The 23,840-nt window shown below is 36.0% G+C and overlaps 4 pseudogenes; 3 read left to right on the top strand and 1 right to left on the bottom strand.

Moving 5' to 3' along the window:
- The first annotated feature begins 1,863 nt into the window (after window positions 1–1,863).
- On the top strand, window positions 1,864–3,771 carry LOC18014000 (annotated as a pseudogene).
- A 10,855-nt stretch (window positions 3,772–14,626) lies between these two features.
- LOC18014114 lies at window positions 14,627–23,719 on the top strand (annotated as a pseudogene).
- LOC112085013 lies at window positions 16,503–16,615 on the bottom strand (annotated as a pseudogene).
- On the top strand, window positions 21,307–21,407 carry LOC112084936 (annotated as a pseudogene).
- Window positions 23,720–23,840: the final 121 nt, after the last annotated feature.

Consider the following 23,840-nt stretch of genomic DNA (forward strand, 5'->3'; position numbering starts at 1 on the left):
TAAGCAAAGGCAATCCCAAATATCGAACTGGCAGTGATCCCTGCTCGAAGGCGAATCTCTGGGCAATAGCTTGTCGTTCCACATCTGTTGTTCCGGCAAAATACACAGTCGACTTCTCCATGCTGATTTGTAAACCCAATATTCTCGAGAAATCCTCAAAAACTTTGACAATCCCTTCCATTGACCGCAGTCTTCCATCCAAAAAAATCATAAGATCATCCGCAAAACAGAGATAAGTAAGCTTAAGGTTCGAGCATTTGGGATGATAGCCAAATAACCTCTCCGAAGCCATCTTATCGAGCAAGTGAGAGAGTACATTCATACAAATGACAAACAAATAAGGCGAAAGCGAACACCCTTGTCGAAGTCCCCAAGAGCTGTTAAAATATCCAGCGAATTCCCCATTCACCTGAACCGAAAAAGAATCAGTCGAAATGCATAACCGAATCCAATGAATGAATCTCGATGGCATGCCCAAAGCTTCCAGAAAAATCAAGAGAAATTCCCACTCCACTGAATCAAAAGCTTTAGAGATACCTATTTTCTATGCGCAATGTGAGGAAATCGAACTCTTATGGTAACCTGCCACAAGTTCCGAAGCGAGCAGCAAGTTTTCCAGAAGTAATCGATCTTGTACAAACGCAGATGGTTCGGAGAGATGAACTGAGGAAGCAGAATTTTCATGATTTGCTAGAATCTTCGAAATTATCTTATAAAGGACGTTACAGCAAGCAATCGGGCGATAATCCTTCATCTGCACAGTTTGTTCTTTCTTGGGAATCAAAGCGAGTATCGTGGAGTTTAATCTTTTCGGGAGGAACCCTTTGATAAAGAATGATTGAATCGCCACCACCAAATCATGTCCGACAACCGACCAACTCTCCTTAAAAAACACCACCGTGTACCCATCAGGCCCAGGTGATTTGTTTGATGGCATTGCAAATAGCATCTCCTGAATCTCCTTGGCAGTAACCTCTTCAACCAGTTTCATTCTATCCTCAAAGAGCATCTAAATGGCAACAACTCTCGCATCTCATCTAATGATATTTGCCTCAGGTTGTCTGGTCTGTAATTCATGAACGAATAAAAATGCTGTGCCACTGCATCCTTTATCTCACCAACCCCACGAATCACAGTGCCCACATTTGATTGCAGCTCGCATATACGGTTTCGGTCCGCTCTTACCTCACGGCCCTGTGAAACACTTTCGTATTTTTGTCTCCATTTGTTAACCAATTCAACTTCGCCTTTTGAGCTAAGTATCTTTCCTCTAAGTACACTGACTTCTCCCACTTGACGAAAGCATTACACTCCTCTTGCTGTGAACTCTCCGAAGGGTGCGATAATGTCTGCTCCTGCTTTTGACATAGAACTTCAAAATTAGCCTTGACTTGTTTAGAGATATCATGAAGAGCTTCCCGAGAAACTCTTCGAACCACTGGCTTCAATTGTTTCAGTTTCTTCGACAATCTAAACAGAGCAAAAGTAGAATGGAACAGAGGTGTGGTGCTCTCCCAATACTCCTTCAGCTCTGTTTGAAACTCTGGTAGTTTAGCGATTACATTTGAGAATTTAAAAGGTTTTTTAGGCTTTACAGACTCTCCCTCCACATAGAACCTGCATCTCAAATGATCGGAGCAGCCACCAGGTTCAAATACACAATAAGAACTAGTGTTTCTATTAAGCCAATGATCATTTACCATTAACCTGTCCAGCTTTTTACAAACAAGACCCTCCTACCTCTAATTCCCCCAAGTAAAAAGCGGACCATGATAGCTCATTTCACTCAATTGAAGGTTTATCGCTCTCTGTTTTTCTTCACTTTTCTCGGAAATCAAAGAAAAATTAAATCTTTTTCTTTCAATGGCGTCAAGAGAAGTATCTGCGATGACCAAACAAGGGTTTATCTCTAACCCTTCTCTCTCTCCTTCAAGAACCACGGCTCTCTCCAAACCCTCACCCCCAAACCACCTCGTCCTCCTATGAACGATTCCACTCGCCCGAGTCACTCCCTTCTCGATATGAGCAAAACCGCGAGACGAGGAGAGTCCAAGAGGAGCGTAGGAGGAAATACCACACGCGCGTGGCCAAGATCTTGACGGACTTGAAGAACAGCGTCGAACCTGGCAACGTGAAGCTGAGTTTGGTGGGCAGAAACGGGTACACAGTTACCATGGATGTGCACAAGAAGGTATTATCTTCATGGAGAAGATGAAGTCTCAGTCTCAGTCTCACACGCTGGAGATTAGTGAGTGCGATGATGTTGAGGTCTTTGTAGAGACTGTGGTGTTGATGCATTGTGAGGATCTTAAGAACAAATTGATTGGTGAAAATGTCATCGACGTCTTGTCTTTACTTAAGGTACAATTGCAACTGATTCCTCCTCTTATATAGTGAATTTGATTCTTGTGGATACAGTTAAGGCCAGAATGATCAGGATAGAGTAGAACCGTTTCTCGTGGTAGGTCATACTCGATGTCTCTTTGAATCACTCGAGTGTTCTTGATCTGTTTATTGCTAGGGAAGTTTAACTTTTTGGACGAATTACTCACAGAAACACTGTTTCTGATGCATCTTTTTATGTGTGTGTATGCGTTATCTAGTAGTGTTATTCACATTGCGTCAAGTGATCTGCTCTGATTGTTCTTGACATTTACCGTATGTATGGCTGGCCAAATCTGAGAGCTTTGTGCGTTCTTGATCTGTTTATTGCACGGAAAGTTGAACTTTGTGGACTAATTACTCACACAGTAACACTGTTTCTGCTGCATCTTTTGTGTGTGTGTGTGTGTGTGTGTGTCATTAGTAGTTATTATGTTACTCTGGTAAGAAATCCTCATTCGATATATCATTCAGATTACGTCAAGTGATCGGCTCTGATAGTTCTTGCCAAATCTGAGAGCTTTTAATGTATACATTGGCTTCTCTAGTTCTTTTGCTTCTTGTGATGGTTTCAATGTTTTATTCTTTGGCAGGTTTCTTCAGCTATAACGTTTGAAGAGGGATTAAAGTCATGCTTGGAGTACTTAGAGGCGGTTCCTTGGTCAGAAGACGAGGAAGAATCAGTTGTGTCTTGTATTGAAAAACTTGATCTTCCTGGTGCGATGATCAATTCGGTTCTGCAGAGAGTATCATCTTCTGAGCCTTACACTTCCACAAGTATAACCAACGAAATCTTCTTGAAACTCCTTACTGGTGTTCTCCAAGCTAAAGACAACAAAGCACGCCAAGAAATGAAATCTGTAATCTTTAGGTTGATTAGAGAAGAAGCTGATCATGATGTGTCTAAAGATGCACTTTACAGTCTGTGTCACAGATGTCTCCTCTCTCTTATCCTTTGCTTGTCCGATATTACCTCCAATATGAATGATCCCGGTGATTTTATTGGTGAAACCGCTAGAGAAGCCAGTAACTTGCTTTGGATAGTTGATATACTAATCGAAAAGAAGATCTGCGACGAGTTTGTGCAGTTATGGGCGGATCAGAAGGAGCTAGCGAATCTCCATTCCAAGATTCCTGCGATGTACAGACATGAAATAAGCAAGATCACTGCTCAAATCTGTGTTGGGATTGGTAGAGGAAAGATCTTGGTGAAGATGGACAATCGTTTTTCGGCTCTGAAGACATGGTTAGAGGTGATGTACAATGGTTTTTGGTGGATGAGAAGGGCATCAACGAGATCAGTGGACTGGAAAGTGGTACTTAATTAGCTAGATGATACTGATATTGTCGTTGAGACAGCAACATGTCGTTGAGACAGCAACATACTGATAATGTAACTGAGACCAGACAAGACATCTCTAGCGAATAGCTTCACATCAGACTCAAATAACCTTCCGTGATTATCCTCGATCAAGTCTGCGATAGTTTGGCCTGAGCAATACTCGAGTATCAGATTGTATTGTATATGAAGAGGATCATTCTCCTCTAGTGCGATCTCGTCTCCGTAGCAACGAACGATGAAAGGAGATTGTAAAGGGATTAGGATTCTTCCTTCGTCCATGAGGTTCGAAGCTCGTGAAAGCTCTGCACTTTTGATTGCCCTCTCTATTTTGTATTTATGGCTTTTACTTGTCGCTAGATAAACCGAAGCGTAAGAGCCTCTTCCAAGTAATTGAGTTTTGACCCACGACGACAAAGACAAAACGCTTTTTTCTCCGTCGTGGGTTACGGCGGTGGAAGATTTCTGAACGGTGGTGTCGGATGATTGGGTAAGAAGTATCATCGTGTTGCTTAATGAATCTCTCTTTCTGTCTCTTAAAATATCAGTAGTTTGATATTCGAAGGATGAAACAAAGACAAGACCAAAGCAGGAGACAACCTTTTATAAGCTTTGTTGCAAAGTCGAACCTTTATAGTTCGGGTTAGGTTAAAGTTTCCATTTTTTCGTCTTTGCGCTATGTTTAGTTTCATAAGAATTTCCTTTTTTAGATCCTTTATTAGTTTTGATTAGGATAAAAAATATTTATTGTTAGAATAGTACTCCGTTTCACAAAAAATATCGTTATGACACTTTTTTTTGTTTCAAAAAGAATGTCATTTTAGAATCCAATGTAAATTTTGACATAATATACCATTTTAACTTCAAAAATAAATTCAAAAATTTAGTTATAAATATAATTTCAAGAGTCATTTTCTGCAAATTAATAAGGGTATAAGAGACTTTTTATCTTATTTCTTAATTTGTGTGAAAAATGTCAGAACGACACTCTTTGTGAAACGGAGGGAGTATATTACTAATCCGATAGCTCTTGTTTTCAATAAAAAAAAATTATTGTAAAGAATACACATTACATAGTTCACAATTGTTGCTTCAATAAAAATAAGTAAATGTAAACATTTGTTTTACTTTTGATATTGAAAAACATCTTATAAATTATACTTATAATCCAGTTCGCATGCGTAATTATTCAATTATTCAACCTATGTGGTTTGTAATTCATAACCGACTATCAACAAATAAAACCTATGGCAAACTGGAATTCCACAACTAACACATAATTGTGTGTTTGTGCAAGGATTCAATGGAGACAAATTTAAAAATAAGCTAAGGTAGTGGTTTGTCATTATATGATTCTTGACATCCAAGTCAACACATATGTATTAAGTTACATTGGCTAAATTCCATAAAAACCTCAAACTCTAAAATGATGGAGACATTTATTGTAAAAAAGCTTTTTATGAAAAAAAAATTATTTTCTTTTAACAAAAGAACTCACATGCGTATTTAAATATTTACAAGATCAAAAAAATATTTTCTTGAACCAAAGAAAATTTGTTGAAATTATATGTTCAATTTGTGAATCTTGTTAAAACGATACAAAACACTTTCTAATGTTAACTTGAGTTTTAAACAAAAAAATCTTTTAAGTTGCAATTATATCTTTAACGTTGAGAAAATACAGCTAACCTTCAACCGTATTTGAATTTTATAAACCTGTAAAACTGTGTATTAGTTGTCACAATATCTTTAAAGGGAGAATTGCTTTTATAATGTAAATTCAAACCAAATTTATCCCCTTAATGTTTTCTAGAAAATATTTGTCCCTTTAATGTTTATATTAATGTTAACCCAGTTTTACCCTCTAATTTTTAAATTATTGATTATTAATATATGTTTTATACATAAGTTTAGTTAAACTAAAATTCAATAAGAATTCAATATCTTAGTTAAATTAAAATTAAATAAGAAAAAGAAAAATTAATCGAAAATAATGTATTATTCCATATGAAACATAACATATATAATTCGGACATGATTTCCTTTTCATTCCTCATCAAAGAAAGTTGGAGTCAATGTCAACCAGTCAACAAAAACACTTTTTCTTCTTTCTTTAAATATCCAAACATCCATTGAAGCTATTGCCAAGACATACAATTGTAAATTTGAATAATGCAAGAGTAAAATGTACGCATAACGTTCAAGTGTATGGATCAACTGAAAATCCACTATAGTTTGACCAACATGATTAAATCCTTTATTTTCTTAAAAAAAACATAGTTAAACCCATCAGTTTATACAATTATTTAAATTATTCGATGTGTTGTGGTGGATTGGTGCTTAAGTTCTTAAAGACTCTGTATGGTTCATTTCCTCTTGTGGGAAAAAAGAATTATTTGGTATATTAGTTAAAAGATCTTCGAAAATATTTTGTTCTGGGTGTTAATTAATTTTCCTAAATTTTCTCAGATTTTGGTAAAATACGTATTCTACGTTCATCTAGAATAAAGACCATGTAGAGAAAAACTAATTTTTTTATGAACCATGTAGACTATATATCGTTTATGAACCATTTTTTTACAACACATTACACATAACGTCACCTTCTCCTCTAACAATGGCTCCTAAAGGTACAAATTCACAGCATCCTTTTCTCTTGATTCTATGTTCTCTCCATTTGCTTAGATGGTGCAATTAACCTTGGACTATTGATGAGGACATCGATACAAGCATCACACTAGCTGATGAAGAGTCGATCAATATACCCACCATGAAACATGCACCAAGAACAAGATCAGACACTAAGAGCTTAAGAGAGGAGTTCAACAAGTCCATAGAGGAGCTGATCACACTCATATAGCATGAGGAACTCAAAGAGAAGCTACTCAAAGGGGGGATCACGCGAGAAACACCATTTGAGCCATTGACCGAGTTCAACACCTTAGAGGCCAAAGACTTGGAGATCACGGCAGGATCAAACTGTGTGGATCTCAAAGACCTTCAAGAATTCAAGGACACCAAAGAAATGTCGAGCAATGACTACTCTCAAATCAAGCTTCAAGCTATACCCTTCTTGCCAGTCTTACAAGGCAGCTAGGAAGCAACCTTGTTCGTCATTGCTAAACAAGTGGAAGCGCCACCCTTTGAATCAATGTGAGTGTTTACATTACAGATTCTTCTCACGAGTTTCTTGTTTGTTTTGCAGTAACTTTTTCCTTCGTCGTTTAGAGTCTTAGTAGTTTTCCATTTTTCTCTTAAATGAAATAATAAGTTTAGTACTTTCTTTTTGTAACATTTTCGGCCAAGAGAAGCCACCAGCTGTCAAACCATTATATAAGGTTCCTTCTCAGCTTGTAATTTTTACCCTTGATTAATAAAATAACCGAGTTTTCTTTAGAGAACAAACCCTAGCCGCAGCTAGTTCTATCTCTTCTTCTCTGGTGCGATTTCTTTGAGGCTGAGATACAAGACTTATCATAGAGTTTCCATCCTCTGTGTGGCGTCTCTCGATCTACTGTTACTTTGTTCCTTCGTGTCACCATCCATATTCACCGAGTCTACTAGAGAGTGTCGTACGGCCAGCTGAGATTCACCACCCTTCCATCCGAGTAAGAACAAGTCTCTCTTGTTCCTACATCAACTATTGATAGTTGTAGAAATAGTTCCTTCCTTGATTCTCAGGAATTTTTTAGGTCTGGTTGATTAAAAAATGAGTGGAGATTTGATTTCTGAAATTTGAATGAGAATTCAATACTGGTTTTGCAGCTAATAATTTCAACCATTATAACTCTTTGCTGTATATTTGTAGGTTTTGCTTTTGGAGCTTTTAACAGAAAAGAAAATCTGCATTTGTACAAAACGCTATGCATATGATCTCTTAACTTGTCTATCTAATACCATTGTGAATAAATGTTCTTAATTGGTTCGCACTGGATCTATTTGGGAATTACTAAACTAAAGCTTCTGATTTTTTTTAACATTGTGCTCTGCCTCTTTTGAAACTTATGATAGTATCCATTTGCTTACTTCTAGAGTAATTTTCAATATGTAGTTTCTTGTGATTGGAGTAATTATTTCTTATTCCTCTTCCCTGAAACTTGTTCAAGGTATTAGTTCACTTAGAAGTTGATTAGGCTAAGTAGGAAATTTGGAGTCTCTCTTTCTAGATGACTCTTCTGCTATATCAAGTAGCTATAAAATCTGGATTTGTAGAAAACAATATACTATCTCTTAACTATCTATATATAGAAAACAAAAAGAAATAATTCTTTTTGGTTAAGATTTGATCTATTTGGCAAGTACTAACCAACAGTTTGTGATTCTAAACCTTGTGATCTGCCTCCTTGGTATCTTTTTTTTTTACCATTCGATTTGATTTGCTACCTCTAGAGTTATTTTCATATGGTAATCTATTGTGATTGATTCGAGTATATGTCTCTTGCATTGGAGTAATTATTGCTTATTATTTCTCCTGAAACTTGTTATTAAAAGTAACAGGATCTCTTCACTAAAAGTTAAATTTTCAAAAAAAAAAGATAAATAGAATAATTTCATTTTAAAATAATTTGATTTTGAATTTAAAATTTGAAATTCATTTTAAAGGTACATACCATTTAAAAAACAATCATCATTTTTATATTTAATCCATTTAGTATAATTTTAAAAACATTTGTATAACTTGTTCTTGTTTTTGTTATCTATGGATTTCATATGCATTATATCATATTTATTTTTTAACAAAATTTTAAAAGTAATATATGTTAAGGCTTATGGGCTGACTTATTCTCATAGATTTCATTTTTCTGTAAGGTATTGTTTGTTTTGTTTGATAATTTTTTTTATAGTTTTTTCCTATATTAAGGACTCACAAACTCCCTAAACCTATATGTCATCGTTGCGGCGCACCTCACCTCTTAGATCAAAAATTACAAAAGTTTCGATTAAATTCTTTATTATTTCTGTATGTACCATTTGCTAAATTCCATCGAATTTGCAGAAGTAAAAAAAAGAAAAAACTACATGCATCTGAAGAACAACTAAGATTTTTATATTCAGTCTTTAATTTCATATAAAAAAATATTCATATAATTTATTCTTGTTTTTGTTTTTTATGGATTTTCTCCAACTCAAAGCTAATTGTTTTCTTCTTTGCACATGTTTTAATTGAATTTCCTATTGTTTTATTTGATTGTTATCGATTTGTGATTAAATCCATGAAATTTTTAGATCAAGACTACTGTCCCTTTACCACGCCAGGAATCGAACCCGGCTCCTAAGGCGTAGTTGCATTCACTAAAGTGAGGACCGCCAACAAAATACTCATAGAGTTCAATTCCTGTTCTCAACCCATGACCAGTCATATCATTTGATTATATTGACAATTTCAAAAAATTGACTCAGGGCAAATCCCCTTTCCCCCGCAGCCCCCTAATCCTAAAATAGTGTAAAAATAAGTGCTTCGAATAATTGCTATTTGACCACTTGTCCCCTTGTCCGTAGGGACCTCGTGGCATACAACCGAAATGACTCCCAAAGCCGAAATGGCGCCTTCTTTTGATAACTGGGTTAGGGTTCCATGAGGGATTGGACATCCAAACCCATTTGCGGTTTAAGAGCACAGACCTTGAGTCTTTTGATTACTGAAATGATAAGGGTACTCGTGGCCCCCTGCTGCAAAACCCAAGGATAGGCTGAGGAACGCCTTGTGTTTGGACCTGCGTGCTTTACTTGACTCCTCTGAATTCAGAACTGTGTTTCCAGTGGCGGACGGGTGATGAAGTAACAGCTATGAATCCCTCTTAACTAATGGTCGGCTTAAAAATAAAATAAATATAGATAGTAAAAAAATTAATTATCCAAAAATGAAGAATATGATGAAGAAAGAATAAAACTTTATGGGAATCTGTTGAGGTTCAGAAGTCTCATACTCCTCCAAAGAAAATTGGAGGTAGTTGTGGCCAAATAGAAATAAGATGGGATGGTGAAATAAGTCTCAATGTGTGACCATTCGAACGTGTACTCACACAATATATTCTAAAAAACTTCTCCTGACGAGTCTCTCTATCAACAAGCCCTCGTTGGAGGGGAAATGGTGGTTGTAGGTGGTCCTGTCATTTTGGAAGTTGATGAAACTCCGGTCATCTACTTTGTGGAGTACATGTTCGAAGGTCAGATCACTTCAAAATGTATTTTGGAGTATAATAATAATACTGAATCAGTAAATTAAACTTCGAGCTTTAACAAAACCTTATTTATGATAAAGCAGTGTATGGCTTCAAGAATAAAGAACTAGTATAATTTTAGCACAAGACTCCATTTTACTTGTATTTTTGAGTCATCATCAATCACTCACCATTTTTTATTTTGCCTCTCTTTTCCTTGCTTCTAACGTTTAGGGTCTGTCTTGGGAAATTCAATCATTGGACAAACAAACATTGTGCTTTCTGGATTGTATTTTTTTTTATTCGGCTAGGTACTTGCTTTAAGTACTTCAAGAAGTATGGTGTAATATTTAAAAAGAAGACTACTTGCAAACTGATTTTTTTTTTTTTTAAACATTGGAGGCATATAAAATAGTTCATCTTTCTTCCTTTATTATATAAGAAAGGCACACTGTTTTTGGTTTTAGAAAATTCTATTAAGATTTGGTTAATATTCATTGGTGTTTAATTTTATTTTTTGGGAAAAGATACGTAGCCCCCTGATTGCTGATCCAAGTAAATTTTATATAGATGCTCTGTTTAAGGTCATTGAATTATCCTAAATCCCATCACACACTTTATCATTACATTTTTACTGAAATAGAGACTTTAATCTCTCTTCTGGAGAATTACGTTCATGGTTGATTACACAACTTTAACCTAATAATGAAATAGAACTCAAAGTGATACAAATTATAAAAAAAAAAAACTCTATAAATTAATAATTTTGGGACTTTGATATTTTATTAATTTATAGAGTTATTAATTTATAGATTTTGACTAAGAATTATAATAATTATTTTCTTATTTTTAAAATTCATAGTCTTTAAAAATTTCCATTTATTTGTAAAAGAATTTTTCCTTTCATTGTATATTTTTTTCTTGATTTTTTTTTATAGTTTACATATTTTCATATTTTCCATATTGTTTTAGATTCCTTTTTTCTTTATATTTCCATATTACTGTATTTTGTGCATAGCTAAGAGATACAAGGTGCTGCTCGCTTTCTCTCAGCCACTAGTGGCTTATGTGGTGGTCGACATTCCTACGCGCTCCTCCTTGCTTTTCTTTCTGTTACTTCGAAAGTAGCTGCTTTAGCTTTAGCCACTCGAATTTTCGAGATTTCTTTTTATTTCTCATAATCCACTACTTTTTACTTTCACGTTCATTGATATACATTACTAAAAAATACGTTTTGCTCTTCTTGTTTGCGTTTACAATGCCTCCTCATCTAAAAAATGTTCCAAAATCAACTATGACGGATAAAATTCGCAAATAATTATGTGAGTACAAGAGAGATCATCCTGCATGCACTCAAAAGGATTTGCAGTCGTGGCTTGAGGAAAAGTTTAATTTAAAAATTAGTCAAGGTACAATCTCAAACACACTCAAACGATCAGTGGATTATCTTTCAGTCGACCTAGAAGGAGGAAGAGATATCAAACGACACAAACCAGCAAAATTTCCAGACATGGAGAAAGTAGTTTTTGAGTGGTTTCTCCAATATCAAGAGCGGGGTGAATATGACTGGTGAGTTAATTTTGGAGAAGGCAAGAGAAACAATGAAACTTGTATACCCTCAAGAAGAAGCTCACCAACTTTCTCCAGGTTGGCTTGGAAAGTTTAAGTTACGACATGGTATCAGATCCTTTCGTCGTTTTGGAGAAAGTGGTTCAGTTGACATACAAGACATGGTGAAGAAATTGGAGGCTATAAGGGAAAAAATAGATAGCTTCCCCAAGAAAGATGTTTTTAATATGGATGAAACTGGTTTGTTTTATAGGTTACAAGCTGATCATTCTCTCGCTACAAAACAGCTTGAAGGAAAAAAGCAAGATAAAGAAAGGCTAACAATTGTTATTTGCTGCAATGAAAATGGCTCTGAAAAAATTCCCTTATGGATTATTGGAAAATATGCAAAGCCACGCTGTTTCAAAAATATAAACATGACTGGTTTGGATTGTCACTATCGTTCCAACAAAAGAGCTTGGATGACTAGTGTGATTTTTGAAGAGTACATCTGCTGGTTTGATAAGAAGATGCATGGTAAAAAAGTTTTGTTTGTGATAGATAATTGTCCAGCACATCCAAAAAATATTGAAGGACTACAAAATATTGAGCTGTTCTTCTTGCCACCCAACATGACATCAAAAATTCAACCTTGTGATGCTGGAATAATAAGAGCTTTTAAGATGCATTATCGTAGAAGACTTTACCGTCATATATTAGAAGGCTATGAGTTGGGACAATCTGATCCAAGTAAAATTAATGTTTTGGATGCTATCAATTTTGCAGTAGCAGCTTGGAATGTTGATGTTAAGCAAAGGACAATAGAAAATTGCTTTAAACACTGCAAAATTCGTTCATCAGATGCCACATCAGATACTTTAGAAGATGACTCCACTTGTGAATTAGACGTGCATGAACTTGATGCTGTGATTAATAATCTCAGCTATCGTAATAGAATGGATGTCAATAGTCTACTTGATTATCCTGGTGAGAATGATACATGTTCAGAAGTTCAGAGTTTAGAAGAAATTGTGGCCACTATTCTCAATGCTGATGATGAAGTTGAAGATGATATGATACTTGTGGAAGTAGTTACGCGTAAAGAAGCAATTATCGCGTCTAGGACTCTTCACAATTTTTGGATGCAGTTCGAGAAGACAACACCAGAAATTTTTGAAGCAGTGAGAAAAATTAGAGATGAACTCCAAAAAGATTTTATTTTTAAGAAAAAAAAGCTACACTAGATTCATATTTTAGTAGGTTATCTTAGTTATATACATATTTAAATAAGTTTTTATCTATAATTATTAATTTATGATTTTAAGGGGACTATATATTTACATAGGAGTTTTCTTAGAATTATTATCTTATTATCTTATCGATTTGTATTAAATTTTGAACTGGCCCAATTTGGGACCGAAAAAATTTATTAATTTATAGTGTTTATTAATTTATCGAGTATTAATTTATAGAGTTTCTACTGTATTAATGATAAAGCAATGTATGGCTACAAGAATGGAGGAATTGTATTTAGCTCAAGGCTCCATTTTACTTGTATTTGAGTCATCAATCAATCACCATCTGTATATTTTGCCTGCCCTTTCTTAGCTTCTAACATTTTGGGTCTTTCTTTGGAAATTTAATGTTTGTAGATTATTGTGGTTTCTTGGTTGTATGTTCTAACTCAGAGTATGGTGCAATCTTTAAGAAGAAAACTAAGTTTACCTTATAAAACTAATTGCAAACTGTTTTTTTTTTTTTGATTTAATTAAAATTGGACTGTTCTGGTTTTAGAAAAAATCTCAAGTTGTTGAATTTTTTTGTAATCGTATTTGGTAAGATATTTATTGTTATTTGGGTATTTTGTTTCTTGAGAAAAGTTACAAAGTTTGTGATTATTGGTCCTAAGTACAATTTTTATAATGCAACTTTTAAGGTTTTTGAATCAGATCTTATTTTTTTACAATTATGTTTGTGGTTGATTCTAAAAATTAAATAGAACTCAAAGGGAGAAAAATAGCAATTATAAGACTTTACCAATCCTACAAATTATCATATACTGGTTTCTTTTAACATTGTTGCTGTGCCTTCTAACAATTACATCACAAACTGGACACAAAATATTCTCTCATATTTTTTTATATTAAGTTATTTTCAATTTTCATACCCTAAACTATATTTGTATCGTTTAGAAAATATACACTATTTTTATATTAGACTCCTACAATGTTAAGTTATGAAAAAATCACTCTTCAAAATGGTTATTTTAAGTTTCTAACCTAGATATAATATGTAAATTCAAAACACTAGATTTCTAACTATGAACTTAAGAGAATAATCTTTATAATGCTTTAGTTTGTGGTCAAGTCAAAATAACTCACATTCAAAGTCTTCAATAAATAAATTTCTAGGGTTAAATAACATATCTATAATAAAATAATATCAAAACCTTAAAATATTATTTACGATATAATAAGATAAGTAACCATTGAATGAAATAAATTAATATTTTTTTAAATATATAAAGCATTGCAAGGTATGTGTTTAGGAAATTTTTAGTCCTCTTGGAGGTAAAGTCACGGAAAACACGATGGAATGGTGTTTTCCGATGACTCTCCGACGCTCAAGTCACCCTCTGCTTCGGATTTGTTGTTGCCATTTCTTCTTAGCTTTGCAAAGTACCAATTTGTAAAGAAAACAGATCTTTATTGAATTAGAGAGAGAGAGAAATTACAATCCCAAGCGTATCGGCTTGAAGGATAAATCCACCTGATCTCCACGAACCAGAGAACAAGACAAACACTCAATTTCTGCATAATCAAAAATATCTAAGACTGTCAACCTTTTATATCTAAGGTTGTTATAAGTTTGACTCAATTGACTTACAAAAGAATTAGCCAATTAAAACTTGACAGCTCATCCACTCGTTGACGCTTCTTCTTCATTCTTTAATCTCTTTCCCTTGCGATAATACGTCCTCCAAGGCATATCACTTTGAAAAACAAGAAAATCAATCAACACTAACCAAAAAAGTTGCAACTAATAAATGTAAACTGATTTTTTAATGATAAGTTATTTATTTGACATCTTCTTAAGCACGTTACAAAACTCTCTTCTTCCATATATTCACTCAGATCTTCGCCCATAAAACTTGAGGCTAAACATTCAAGGAAAGAGACGAAGTAGAAGCTAAGTCATGATTTTGAAGAAACGACGAACTGGAGATTTCCAAAACCTTGAAGGCGATGGTTCTTCTAAGGTCGTCGTCCAAACCAAATCTGTGGCGACAAAATTTGTGGAAATTGGCGTCTACAGATTGTACTTCAAGGGTTTAGTGAGTGACCAGATAGCGGCAAACGGGAAGATGACAGCCATGGCTGGGTTTGGGGTCGCTATTTGCGATCAGAGAGATCAGTTGTTGTTTAACTTGAAGGAACTGGTTAGGGACGCCGAGATTGACCGCAAAGAAGTTGAGATTAGGGCTCTGGTTCATGGGTTTAGTGTATCACTCAAGATAGAGATCAGGAAGGTCGTGATTTATTGTAAAGACTGTGAGATTTACCAAATGGTAAGTGTTTTTGTTAGTTTATATGCAATTTTTATTGATTTGGCATGTTTAGTTATACAAGAACTATTAAAATAATTGCTGTAATTGTTTAAACTTACGAATGTTTAAATATTCAGTGAAAACTCTAAGATAATAGTTTATATTTGAATAATTCTTGGGTTCACCCTTAAGGGTGAATTTCTTTATTCACCTCATTTTATTATAATAATCAGAATATAACATGTAATATTTAACCAAGTTAAACCGAACCTTCTGTTCACCGTCAACTTCATTGTCAACCATAACAGGTTCATCAAACTCCTCCTCCACTTTATGGCCACTGCCTCTAATATCATCATCGTCTGACTTCACAGCTATTGCGTCATTGTTTTCCCTACAGCTTGAATCAAAGGGCTTCTTGATCAATTTGATGTTCATTTGATTCTCAGGATGCTCAGCAAATGCGGTGAATGTCACACACAGATGTACCAAGTTTTATTTTTAGAGTATTCAACAAAATTTTTGAGCTGACGATTGGCGATACTCACTGGTGAAGAACCTATGGTATCAATCAAAACACTCGGAAGATAACTAAACTCAGCTTTATGATGACTACTCCATAGTCTTCGAGAACCATCATTTCTAACTTCGCGAGAGTGGTGTTTGATTTAACAGCAACTAACCTAGCTCGGTTTTGTACATCAGTCACAACCCTGATTTCCATAAACCACAAATGACATAGATATATAGCATGTTTGAAGCAGAAGATACGTAAACTTAGAGAAAATCTCCTTGATCAATGGGAAGATGATGAAGAAAACGATGAAGTCCAAAAAAAAGAAACAAAAACGTCAAAAACATAGAGAAAAACGTGAGAAAGAAAAGATTTTCAAAAATATATAACTATAGGAAGTTAACTAATTTTCCTAGATTTTTTTTTCAGATTTTAGTAAAAGTTGTATTCTACTAACATATAGAATGAAATCCATATGTAGAAGAACCGTTCTACAGTAACGTAGAACTTGGTGTAATAAATAGAATTATTGTTCTACAATAACGTAGAATCTTTTCTATTCAGTAGAAGCTATATTCTACTAACACGTAGAATATAGTCTATTCGGTATAATTTGTAATCCATCATAACATAGAATATAAAAAGGACTGTAGAAAATGAATTATACAGGCTGGTAGAAAATATAAAGAACTATAGAAATAGGATTTTACGTAGACGTAGAACGTAGAACACACGTTTTACTATGCGTAGAACGAATTTTAGAAAACAAATTTAAATTTTTTTTTTCTTTAAATTATATCCAAAAATATTTTTATCTCCTATTTTGGAATTTTCAATTTTAAAAAAAAAATTCCATTAACTGATTTAAAAGGATAATTATATAAATAAATGATCAAATTATAAAAAACATTAAAGAGACAAATGCTAATTCAATTAACATTATAAAACTAGTTCTCCCAAAAATTTGATGTATCTAATTAAGGCTATATGGTTATGAACTAGTTTTTTTTTGAGAATTTTTTTTACACAATTTCTCGACTCTTGTATGTCATCTTTGCGCATATACCATACTAATATTTCTCTGTATCATTCCAATTTTATTGAATATTCCCGAAGTTATGAACTACTTGTTAGCTTGTAATATTTGTGAGGAGTAACTTTTGTGAACATTTGTCATAACATTTAATGTGGTATCTCAAACGGAAGCTGTACAAACATATTGTTGATCTGCTCAAAGTTTAATCCCTAGAACTACTCTGCAAGAGCACAGACGTCCAGTTGTAGTATGTAGGGATCGAACCACAGAGACGAGAGATTCACTCAATAAACCTATTAGGAATTGAATTACGCTAAGCAGATTAATGAGAAGCAAATAACGATGCAAATAAAGATAAACGAATGCAGTAAAAACGTTTGTAAAGTTCAGATGGGTGGAGATTAGGTCTAGGGCATTTCTCATGAAATCAATGAATGCAGAACAATCGATTAATCATGGCTCAGGTTTAAGCACGGTTCTTGAACTCAAATCACGAAATTATAACTAACCAACTTCCGTTGCGAGAATTATCTGAGTCTAAATCTCAGTATTCCAAATTCCTTTGCAAATCCTAAAGATTTAAACCAGCCTTAATTGCACAAGTTCGATATGTTCACAAAGCTCCTAAACCAAATTCCTTTGCGAATAGTTACTTTGCTCACCCTAGGTTCTTTCCAGTTATTCAATTACACTTCCGTGTCAATCAATTAACCTAAGATCTAAGTTCTAGGTGGCCAGTCCAGAATTAGCTTTAAGAACAACCTATGGTGAAGAACTAAATAGATTATGAACCCTAACTAAATCAATTAATCAAACATCCAGAGAAAACCTTTATGAGAACACTAAACCTAACAAACAAACTACTCAGACATGAAGATTGAAGCAATAAACATGAATGAATAGATTGCAGTAAGCAGTAAATAGATTATTAAACAGGGGTTCGAAATCTTCTCTCTCCGGAACAGAGTTTCAGACTTGTCTCCCCAAAAGCTCTCAAAAACAAAAGTTCTCTCTCAGAAAATCTAAGGTATCGATATAAGGTGGCTAAAAACCCTATTTATAACTTAAAAACACGTTTTGGGCTTTCTTGTAATTATTGGAGACTTTTGGGCCCAACTCCTTCTTCAAACAGGAAACAAAATCACGTTTTCCTTATTTCTGCAACAAGTGTCGAGCGTCACTCTCCATGGTGTCGAGCGACACTAAAGCACAAAATCCATACTTGACGAATTTGATCCTGATTAAGCTCCAAAGTGCTCCAAAGTCTCCAGTTAAGCACCAAACGTACCTATGACCTGAAAAGACTCCAAAAGACTCGAAAGACACTAAAAAGACTCTATAATTAAGACTTATACCATGGTTAAAAACCATAAAAACCATGATAGATCAACTCCCCCAGACTTAGCATTTGCTTGCCCTCAAGCAAACAGAACACCAAATAAGAGGTTTGAAAACACAAAGACTCAACCTTTCATTGGAACATCGCTTTTGACCAGTTACCCTGCAACTCAACTACTGTTTCATCATTCCAAATCGAACCACCATGTACTTCTCCGTAAACATTCTCAGCTTTCCAGATTAAGTCCAAAATTCCACAACATTGTCCATAAACCCTCATCGCTGGATCTCACTGATGATTCCAATGCCCAGAACCTTCCAGATTCTTTCCCATTCTATACTCAAACAAATCAGCCATATAAACTTTGGTACTTTTTCTCTCCCCCAGACTTATTCTTTTTCGCACACTCATCATATCTCTTTTTTTTATGGCATATACACGATAAGGGTAAAGCTGCGAGTACTGATGGTGTTTGCCATCGAGTCCCCGAATTGTCCCCTTACCTTGTATCAAAGGTTTTCAGCGAATAGTGGGGTCATAGGAAACTTTCCTACCCCTCACTTCCTTCCTTTGTGTGATCATTCCAACTTAGAAGTGAAATAATGGGATCATTGGAAACATTCCTAGCCCTTCACTCCTAAGCGAAAATCATCTCAATCTTTTCGCCTTTTGTTTTTTCTTTCTTCTTCTTAGCTCGTTACAGGGAGAGAAACACCAACATTAAATTTCACACAGGCTTTCATTGATCAAGTACGAACGAGGAATCAAGCTCTAAGGCATTAGTCACATCAACGAATTAAAAGTGAAGTTCAGAACTTATCTCAGGTTAGTGGATTCTGTTGGAAACATGGACGCCTCTAGTCAACTGGTCAGCCTTTGGATTTTTCATTAGTCGGATCTAGACTGAATCTGCAGGAGTGGTCACTTAGGTGAAAGGTCAGCACAATAATTCCAGGAAAAGCATCATAATCTCCAACAGGTTTTGACTCAAAATCGTTTTGACACAACTGACTCTTAAGAAAAACAGACACAATGTCAGGAACTACCTCCCCCAGACTTGAATAACACTGTCCCAGTGTAATCAAATCCATAGTTGGTGAAACAAAAGAAAGGAAACAGAGAAACGCAGGAAAAACAGAGAACTTACCTGGCTGCAATGATGGTGTCGAGCGACACTTATGATGGTGTCGTGCGACACTTGTTTTTCTCGTACCAAATTGCAGCAGACCAATCCGAATTTCTGGTTTGACTCCGGTTTCCTGATTTCCTAATTATTATTATTATTATTATTATTATTTTCACAGAAGTAAGTGACAGGCGACACCGAATGTGGTGTCGCTCGACACCAGCCTCTGCTTCACCTAAAACACGAAAACGAAAAACGAAAGTTAGCTGAAACAAAAGGACTTATGTACAGACTTACCAGTGGATTGCCTTCCACCAAGCGCTTGTTTTAAGTCATTAGCTTGACTTGATGGATAGACTATGCATCTGGTGGTTCAGACAGTGGCAAAGAATGCCTCTGTGAAAGTCGTCTCATCCATGGTGGTGTGTAAGCGTTGTGCGCATGAGGTCGTCCAAGGAATACGGGAATAGCAACAGGGTGGGATCTATTTTTGTGTGGCCTTGACCTTTGCTTTGTTGGAGATGAATAGAGTGAGATGTTTTGAACTCCCTGATCAACAGCAGTCACTGGTTCTGTAGACGTTTTCTTCAACTCAGGTTGATCTCTCACCTTCTCAGCATCAAACACGTTCTGATCTCCAACTATCACTTCAGGTATTGCACTGACTTGGAATGTCTGACCATCTATGGTTGAATCCTTCAGCCTCTCCATCTTGAAAGTCATGATGGTATCTCCCAAGTGGAGATCAAGGTTACCATGCTTGACATCAATTACCGCTCCAGCTGTAGCTAAAAACGATCTTCCTAGGATAAGAGGATCTTTGGGTTCCTCTCCATATTCCAGAACCACAAAATCTGTAGGAATTATGCAATCACCAACTTTAATCGGAACATCCTCCAAGACACCTTTTGGGATTCTTTTAGATCGATCTGCTAGGATCAAAGAGATCTTAGTTGGCTTGAAATCAGTCATTCCAAGGTTAACAGCTACAGAGTATGGCATGAGGTTGACACTCGAACCAAGATCACACAGCGATCTCTTGAACCTCTCTGAGAAGATGGAGCAGTCCAAAACAAAGCTTCCTGGGTCTGAGAGCTTCTCTGGAATCTTATTCTGAATCACATCACTGACCTGTTCAGAGATCATCATCACTCCTTCCTCATGACTCAGATTATTAGTCACCATCTTCTTCACATAGTGTCTGAGAGTAGGAGCAATTTTCACAGCATCAACCAAAGGAATCTCAATCACAAGTTTCTCCATCAAAGCCTTTCATCTGGCATCATCTATCTCCTGCTTAGACTTCCTAGGACTCCTTGGGTAAGGAACCTTAGGTTTGTAAACCTTTTCCTCAGCAGATTTTGAACTTTGAGCAATATCAGCTTTGCTCTGCAATTGGTGACGCGCGACACTGGTTGTGGTGTCGCTCGACACCGGCTCTGCAACTTCGAAATTTTCTTCAGATTCGTCCAACTCCACGATTTCATCCTCAGAAACACCCTTTTTAAGCACATGAGTCAACTTTTTACCACTCCTTGACGAGATGGCACTGCAGTGATGCCTTGGATTGGTGTCAGTCTTCCCAGGAAGGAATCCTTCTTGCCTTTTTACAGACTGCAGTTTGAGCAACCTGAGTATCAAGCTTCTTGACATGAGTGTTCAAAACTTCAATTTTTCCATTCAGATCAAGGTAGAGAGCATCCATCTTTCCATTAAAGTCCACGGTGAGCTTCTGCTGACCTTCCAAAATTTGTTCCAGCATAGACTTAATCTCATTGTCAGGATTTTGAGGTTGAGATGAAGGAGTGCTGTAATTTCTGGAGAAACTGTTGTTGGAAAAGGTGTCTGGTACTGAGGTTTGGAGCTGTAACCAAAAGAGTTTTGATTACCTGTGAAGGTACTCCTCTGATTATTTCCACTGTAATTTGTGTTCCCTTGCTGAGTACCAAATCTTTGACCTTGAAATCCAGCTCCACTAATGAAGTTAACATCCTCTTCCTCAAGTGCTTCATCTGGTCCGAGATTTTGAACTTCTGCAGGGAATTGGAAAGATTTCTTACCCACTAGAAGGCTATGCACAGAGTCAAGCTTAGCCTTCACCTCAGCAATCTGCGATCCATCCATATTTCCACCCTGTTTCTTTCGCTGATAGTCTGCATTCTTGGTACTATTGCTAGATGCCAAGTTCTCAATAAGCACAACAGCATCTTCAGGGTATCTGGTGTTGAAGTTCCCATTGCTTGCAGCATCAAGAGCCATCTGATATCTCCAATCAACACCTCTGAAGAAAGTACCTAGCAGCTGAACATCACTGAAACCATGATGTGGACAATCTCTCTGATATGCCTTGAATCTCACCCAAGCAGCCTTGAATGCTTCAGTTGGTCCCTGAGAAAACGTTGAGATTTTGAGTCTCAACTCTTCAGACCTGGCATCGTCATAGAAGTTGTGCAGGAAGGCGTTCCTGGTCTCTTTCCAGGTAGTCAGTGATCCTGGCTCCAACTGCTTCAGCCAATTAGCTGCTTCTCCAGCAAGAGAATAAGGAAACAGCTTGCAGAAGAGGTAGTCATTGGACACTCCATTGTATTTGATGCTGGTGACCAAGCCCTCAAACCTCTCGATATGATCCATCGGGTGCTCATGAAAAAGACCATGGAAAGGATGCTGACCCACAAGAGTGTAATACACAGGCTTGAGCTCAAAATCGTTCCTCTGAAACGCAGGAGCGCGAATCGCGGACCGATTTGCATAGAATTGCTCAGGCCTGTTGTAGTCACCCAGCGTCCTCATGATGTTACCCTCTCCATCAAGTCGCTGGCCTCTCTCATTACACACATGACCATCTTGGTCTCTCCAGACTCCAGCATCATCACGAACCAATGCCAATGCGTTCTCCATCTCTGCTGGTTTCTGAGACAAAGAGAAAGAACAATGTAAGTAACAAAGTAAAAATAAAATTAAGAAAAACGACGGGTGTCGCGCGACACTACTAATGGTGTCGCTCGACACTAAGAAAAACTTAGTCGAAACTCAAGAACTAAAGTTTAATGGCGAAAATTAAGTCCCCTGCAACGGCGCCAAAACTTGATCTGCTCAAAGTTTAATCCCTAGAGCTACTCTGCAATAGCACAGACGTCCAGTTGTAGTATGTAGGGGTCGAACCACAGAGACGAGAGATTCACTCAATAAACCTATTAGGAATTGAATTACGCTAAGCAGATTAATGAGAAGCAAATAACGATGCAAATAAAGATAAACGAATGCAGTAAAAACGTTTGTAAAGTTCAGATGGGTGGAGATTAGGTCTAGGGCGTTTCTCAGGAAATCAATGAATGCAGAACAATCGATTAATCAGGGCTCAGGTTTAAGCACGGTTCTTGAACTCAAATCACGAAATTATAACTAACCAACTTCCGTTGCGAGAATTATCTAAGTCTAAATCTCAATATTCCAAATTCCTTTGCAAATCCTAAAGATTTAAACCAGCCTTAATTGCACAAGTTCGATATGCTCACAAACCTCCTAAACCAAATTCCTTTGCGAATAGTTACTTTGCTCACCCTAGGTTCTTTCCAGTTATTCAATTACACTTCCGTGTCAATCAATTAACCTAAGATCTAAGTTCTAGGTGGTCAGTCTAGAATTAGCTTTAAGAACAACCTATGGTGAATAACTAAATAGATTATGAACCCTAACTAAATCAATTAATCAAACATCCAGAGAAAACCTTTATGAGAACCCTAAACCTAACAAACAAACTACTCAGACATGAAGATTGAAGCAATAAACATGAATGAATAGATTGCAGTAAGCTGTAAATAGATTATTAAACAGGGGTTCGAAATCTTCTCTCTCCAGAACAGAGTTTCAGACTTGTCTCCCCAAAAGCTCTCAAAAACAAAAGTTCTCTCTCAGAAAATCTAAAGTATCGATATAAGGTGGCTAAAAACCCTATTTATAACTTAAAAACACGTTTTGGGCTTTCTTGTAATTATTGGAGACTTTTGGGCCCAACTCCTTCTTCAAACAGGAAACAAAATCACGTTTTCCTTATTTCTGCAACAAGTGTCGAGCGTCACTCTCCATGGTGTCGAGCGACACTAAAGCACAAAATCCATACTTGACGAATTTGATCCTGATTAAGCTCCAAAGTGCTCCAAAGTCTCCAGTTAAGCTCCAAACGTACCTATGATCTGAAAAGACTCCAAAAGACTCGAAAGACACTAAAAAGACTCTATAAATAAGACTTATACCATGGTTAAAAACCATAAAAACCATGATATATCAATTGTTTTGTCCAAGTGTCCATGTTGAAACGATGTTGAATCTGATTTTTCAATGCAGAACTGGTAGATGTAACCCTAAGAAGAAAGGAATTATCAAACTTATGGAAGAAGTCGGACGCCTTAGAAACTAATTTGCATCTAGCGAAGTTACTCTTGTTGCCCGAAACGATATTAAGTTTGCTTATAAACTTGCAAAGAGATGCAATGTTTTTTCAAACCAGCAATGGTGATGGTGACGAACATGATGATAATAATGATGATAATGATGTCGATGATGTTGATGATGATGATGATGATGATGATGATGATCATCATGATCATGACCATGAAGATGATAATCCATGGGCTTACGGTTGTGGTTGTGATCATTGGGGTAGTTTTGCTTCTCCCCCGTCCCCTGGCATCGACATCGCCGCTTACATAGAGTATTATACTCTGTAGTCTCTGTGTTTTGATCAACATAGAGGTTACTAGTTGTTTTGAAACACTTCACATATCTTTCTTTGAATTTTTGTTTTTGTTTAATTTGAGTTTTATATTTGGATTTTTTTTTATTTTTCCT

This window comes from Eutrema salsugineum, unplaced genomic scaffold, assembly GCF_000478725.1.
Source record: "Eutrema salsugineum unplaced genomic scaffold, Eutsalg1_0 scaffold_4, whole genome shotgun sequence".
Taxonomy (NCBI): Eukaryota; Viridiplantae; Streptophyta; class Magnoliopsida; order Brassicales; family Brassicaceae; genus Eutrema; species Eutrema salsugineum.